This window comes from Leptidea sinapis, chromosome Z (genome assembly GCF_905404315.1).
Source record: "Leptidea sinapis chromosome Z, ilLepSina1.1, whole genome shotgun sequence".
NCBI lineage: Eukaryota > Metazoa > Arthropoda > Insecta > Lepidoptera > Pieridae > Leptidea > Leptidea sinapis.
In genome coordinates, this window is record NC_066312.1 from 9,397,956 (window position 1) to 9,403,955 (window position 6,000).

Here is a 6,000-nt window from a genome sequence, read left to right on the forward strand (position 1 = left end):
TATTGAAGACCCCGAAACGGGGCCCATATGTCAGTCTCGGGTATAAAACCCCCTACCGACTAAAAATCTCCTCTGTGCTGATAGCCCTGAAGGCTTTTACAGCGAAGCCGGGCGGGGGTCTTGGAGGCTGAAAATGTAGCTCATAGGCGCGGGGCGTCTCGGAAGGAGACTCGAACCTCGGACTGCCTGCTCACTAGGCTGGATGTAGAGAAGATCACAAACGATCTAATATATCTGTTAGAGACATGTCATGTACACAAGTAAAACTTTTTGTAATCTTCAACCGTTACTTACAAACAAGAGCATAAAGCATTCGCTAAGAACGCAAGCAGGACTGAATATTTTTTTTTTATCTAAGCTTTAAAATAATGTTGTGATTATTTTGTCATTTAATTTACTTTTTAATATATTTTATATATTTTGCGTGTGTTTTTCTATTAATGTTAATGATACGGTAATTTTTGTAAAAGAAAAGCTATAAGCTGTGGAATTAGCTTCCTTGTGCGGTTTTTCCGGGAGGATACGACATAGGGACCTTCAAATCGCGTACACCTACCTTAAAGGCCGGCAACGCTATTGTGATTCCTCTGGTGTTGCTAGAGAATGTGGACGGCGGTGATCACTTAACACCAGGTGACCCGTACGCTCGTTTGTCCTCCTATTCCATAAAAAAAGACGAACACGAATACCCAATTATGCGTTTAATTATAATTTATTGTAGGTTATATTCATATTATGAAATTACTTAGTGTTATATGCATTGACATTATTTTTTTATAGTTCTCCAAACAAACTATTGTACGTACGTACGTACTCGTATCCAAAGCATACCTACACACAGAATAGTTACATTTTTTATTTTTATTTATTTATTTATTATATACAGACACTTTATCACATAATATTACATTATATTTGGTCCCTACACTAGGCGTAGCCTGTCCTGTAGGCAACCAATTTACATCCTAAGGTTAACAATATGAACCGAAAGGTCAAAAAGTGCACTCTGTATATGTGTGTGTGTACACGTGTGTGTCTCTGGGTGTGTGTGTATGTGTGTGTGTGTGTGTGTGTGTGTGTGAGGGTGGGTGTGAGTGAGTGTTAGTATCTGCTTAATCAAGTTACAAAGTATTAACATTATATGAATGCTAAGCTATCACTTTAAGAATAGCTTCCATGTCTGCATAAGTGAGTGTGTGTAACCATCTCTGTATTTTAAATTTGACCTGATGGACCGAGCAATTTTTAAAAGAACATTTTAAATTTACCTTGTTGTATATATATGTATGTAAGAATGGGCTAAATCTACTTGCAAATGTTGTATTTATTATTGGTGTTGGAATCTTGTACGAACGGCTATCTAGTAGGTTTTTATAATTAGGCAAATTCAAGACCTCCTTATGCATGCTTGTCATAACACGCAAGATAAATATACCTCGGACAGAAAGAAGTTCTAAGTCTTTATATAGTTTATGTGTTGGATATCTAATAGGTTTTTTAAAAATCACTTTAAGGACAGCTCTCTGTGCTCTTTCTAAGAGTATCATGTGTGAAGTAGCCGCCCCTCCCCAAACGGTGATACAATAAGATAATACAGATTGACCGATTGCAAAATAAATGGTTTTTAGCAGATTTAAAGATGCTGAAGCGCGTAAGTTCTTAAAAATATAGATCAGCTTGCGAACTCTTTTCGCTGTTGTATTAAGATGTTGCTTAAAGTTTAAGTTTTCGTCCATGACGACTCCTAAGTATTTTATATGAGTAGTTCTACTTATACTATTGCAAGAGCAAGGGCCAGATAGAGCAACAGGACATGTGTGGACTTTAATATCAAAAATGTGGGAAGGGGATGAAGTCTTCGTTTTATGGAAACAGATGTACTGTGTTTTAGTGAGATTTAAAGTGAGAAGATTATTTTGTAGCCAAGTTGCAATATTCCTCATTCCTTGTTCCGCTGTGTGTAGTGCAGTATCCCAGTTTTTCCCGTAAAATAAAAGAGCTGTATCATCGGCATAACAGATGACGTCAGAGCTGGATACTTTAGTTTTGATGTCATTTATATACAAAAGGAATAACGTGGGGCCTAATATACTTCCTTGGGGGACGCCAAAATCTATTGTACTTGGATTGCTTTTCTTATGATCCACTATAACACACTGAGACACATTTGTTGCACACTGTTGCCAACGTCGGTTGACAACCCCTATATCCCAGTGGTTAGTGACCCTGTCTACTGAGCTAGAGGTCCCGGGTTAGAATCCCGGTAGGTGCAGACATTTATATGATAAATATGAATGTTTATTTCCGAGTCATGGATTTATGTATATATGTATGATGCAGATACGTATTTATGTATGTTTAAGTAAGTATAACGTATTAAATATATTGTTGTCTTCAAATATATTATAGTATTAAAAGAGGTAGACATGTCACTAGTGCACTGAAAATAAATCGCCCAAATTTAGTCAATTGGTTCCTTTGGTCATAGTCACTCTCTCGATACCAAAACGGTACACACGCATAGGTACAACATTAAAATGCCGTCTTGTGTTATGGGAAGATGCACTAAATACGAAAGTAGAAAAAAATTCATAGAATTACATACCACAGTTAAGAAATCATGAATTATAACATTTTATTTGATTTCATTATTTAACTAACAAAATAAATATGTCGCCATGACAACGCCGATCGCCCCCAAGCCGATCACAGATTAACGTACAGAAATGACAATATATTGATGCTGTCTGTTGCGGGATGATCGAGGTAGAATATTTTAGGAAATGATGTAAAAAAGTCGTTGTTGCAGTGAATGTAATACGAAATGTAATAATTTTTAATAAACATGTGCGTATATAGGTAGCTGAACTATCAAACTACTAAAACAAGTTTTAGGGTAGGTAGCGGATGTAGACAATGAGTGCTATTTGTTTACGTAGGAGTTTTTTCAGTAACTCTGTCCCTTTCAGTATATCCCTTGCTAACTGCAGAAGAATCAATAGATCATTTTCTTCTTCTCCCATTACCTTATTGTTAGAAACCCTCAACAAAAAGACATTCATAAATAATATAAGATACAAAAAATAATAATTATAATCTTAAAACTTTTTGGGAGCCGTCTTTAGTAAAATTGTAAAAATGGAACCCGTATTGTTAATACATTTCGGTTTTGTTTTGATATGTCTGTATGTTTTTTATTATTTTATGTACAAATAATTTACATAATCAATATGGCTATATATTAAAATCAATATTTTTTTTTATAAAATTAATAACACTTTATTAACCTAATTTCACTGTAGTTTTACTACTTTATAACTTTTACTACATGAACTCATGAATGAATCGTATTTGAGGCATAAATCACGGTGTACGGTAGAAAATGATATCTGTTGAATTATTCTGTGTTTTTGTTACTCAAATACGAAGCAATTAGCAAATTAGACTTATCTCTTTTTCGCTTGCCATTATTGCATTTACTATGCTTCTTTGAATCGTAATGTAGTGTGCTATTGCAATGTTAAATTATTCATGTGTGCGTTTGTGTATCATTTACAAACACCGAATGTTGTCTAGGTAACCTATCTATACTTTTAAATATCATTGGTTGTATTGCACCCATAGTACCAGACAGGCCTAGTTTGGGGCAAAATAATTTGTGTAAAAGTGTGTCAATATTATATTACACTAGCTACACCTAACAGACGTTGCTCTGTATAAAGTTTATTTTTTACCTCCTGAGAATGTTAGAAAGATATAAATTCTAATTCGACATTCATTTTAAACTATTCTTTCAATTTGATTTCTGAACACATCAAAGGAAAAGCAAAATTGTTGTTTTTATTTAATTTCGAGAATTTTCATATTTATTTCATCATTCACCTTTTAAACCTTCTCTGGACTTCCACAAATAATTCAGGACCAAAATTAGCCAAATCGGTCCAGCCGTTCTCGAGTTTTAGCGAGACTAACGAACAGCAATTCATTTTTATATATATAGACTAGCTGACCCAGCAAACGTTATATTGCCGATATTAAAATCGCGACACAAAAGTAACTGTTGATCGTAGATGGGTGAAAATTTGAAGTTGTATGTATTTTTAATGTTGACTCATAATCAAAAAAACTTAAAAAAAAAATGTCAAAAAAATTCGTGCGGACCACCCTTAACATTTAGGGGGATGAAAAATAGATGCTGTCCGATTCTCAGACCTACCCAATATGCACTCAAAATTTCATGAGAATTGGTCAAGCCGTTTCGGAGGAGTTCAATCTTTAACACCATGACACGAGAATTATATATATTGGATTATACGAATATGAAAAGCGTCAGTGTCGCAATAGGCTGAAACGTTTACTTTCACAACGTAACCCTCGGTTTGATCCTCGTCCACCACCTACCAATGTGTTTTCGATTTTCGAATTCATGTTATGTACATTGAACGCTTTATAACGTCACCAACATTCTTGTGATTCTTCTGGTGTTATAAGAGAGTTATGAACTGCGGCGATAACATACCATCCTCTTAAACAAAAAAAAATACAAAGCACGCATTTTAGCGAAGCTTTTTTCCAAAGCAGCTCGAATTTTCTTTGTAGCAAGCACTCAATCATCATCATAATAATCATAGAAAACTCAATAGTGTATTTAGTTTTGACATATTTTGTGATTGTTTCAAACACTAATAATTCAAATAAAATTTCTTAAGATATATTACACTACTATTATATTATAGATATACTACTATTCAAAATAAATTTTCTTAAGATATATTATACATGTACAGTTATCGCGCGAGTTGAATGCAATCGGGGCCTGGGTTAAGGAGCGCGGGCATCTCCCCCCACTTGTCCGCACGCGTCGCCGCGCGCTTCTACAGTGTAGTGCTGAGTCGCAGTCGTCACTCGCGTTAATACTAAAGTTGAAATCACGTATTCTTTTTTTGATTTTAATAATGACTCATGCGAGTCCATCTGGTTTCGTTTCGAAAAAAACGAGTTTTATTCATCACTAAGTACGAGTAATGGCGAAAAATGTTATAGACATGAGTTTTGATGAAAGGCAGAACAAAAATTTCAAATATTGTTGCTATTATTTTAACCTAGTGTAAAGTGGTAAACTTGAAGCATTATATTATCGACGCAATCATGATTATGGTCATCAATAATAATTAAATTACAGAACTATCGCACTCTCGAACTGTGCATTCAACTCGTGCGATATCTGTTATTTAATTTTATTGCATACATTTGCTAATCTCAAAAACCTTAACCTTAAAGTAGCTTCGGAGCTTTATATTTTATACTAAAAAAATTAATGAAAGTATCAAGGCGTTCATCTGATGGTAAGGGAAACGCCTTATCATAGCAATGCAGTGCCACTCAGGATTGCCAGCCGACCTCTAAAGTGAGATCTATAGGCCTAGCTCAGACTCTACTAAAGAAAACTTAGCCGAGCTCAAGCTTAAAACAAACTTAAAAAACAAAGATTACGCTGAGCTTAACTCAGAATAGTTTCAGCTGTCGAATGATTATAAAAACGAAATAAGCGATTATGGTAAGCTTTTTAATTAATTATTTTTAATTAACTTAAAAAGAGACATACATACATCAAAACACCTTTGAACACATAACTTCTTTGTCACCTCACTTGCTACCCAACTGATTTATGGGCCGTAAAGGATGTTGTACTTCAGGTAATTGTTGTATCTGCAGCACTTCTCCCGTTGCATATTTATGATCTTGCCTTGGTTTATTTGTTAACAATATATGACCCGAATGAACAGTTAGGGCGACATTGAGAGCAGTTTCCTGTCAGACTTAAGCTATTGAGAAATCTAATAGAGCTAGCTGTCAGATGGCAGAAGATATCATCTCACAAGCACTTTGTCTGCTTACTCCTCGCTTAACGTGGCCGTTAGTTCCAATTCAATCCACAATCAGCTGTGACTGCGATGGCGCGATGACGCTTGTGGCTCAATGAGCTGGGTATTGTATGAG

General features: G+C 35.1%; 1 protein-coding gene across 1 annotated transcript in view; it reads left to right on the forward strand.

The window, feature by feature from the left end:
• LOC126978370 (uncharacterized) overlaps window positions 1-1,597 on the forward strand; it is a 275,304-nt gene extending 273,707 nt beyond the window's left edge. Inside the window, exon 6 of the transcript XR_007732616.1 lies at window positions 1,368-1,597. The gene's annotated coding sequence lies outside the window, so the exon portion shown is untranslated. The remainder of the gene's footprint in view (window positions 1-1,367) is intronic.
• The last annotated feature ends 4,403 nt before the right edge of the window (window positions 1,598-6,000 follow it).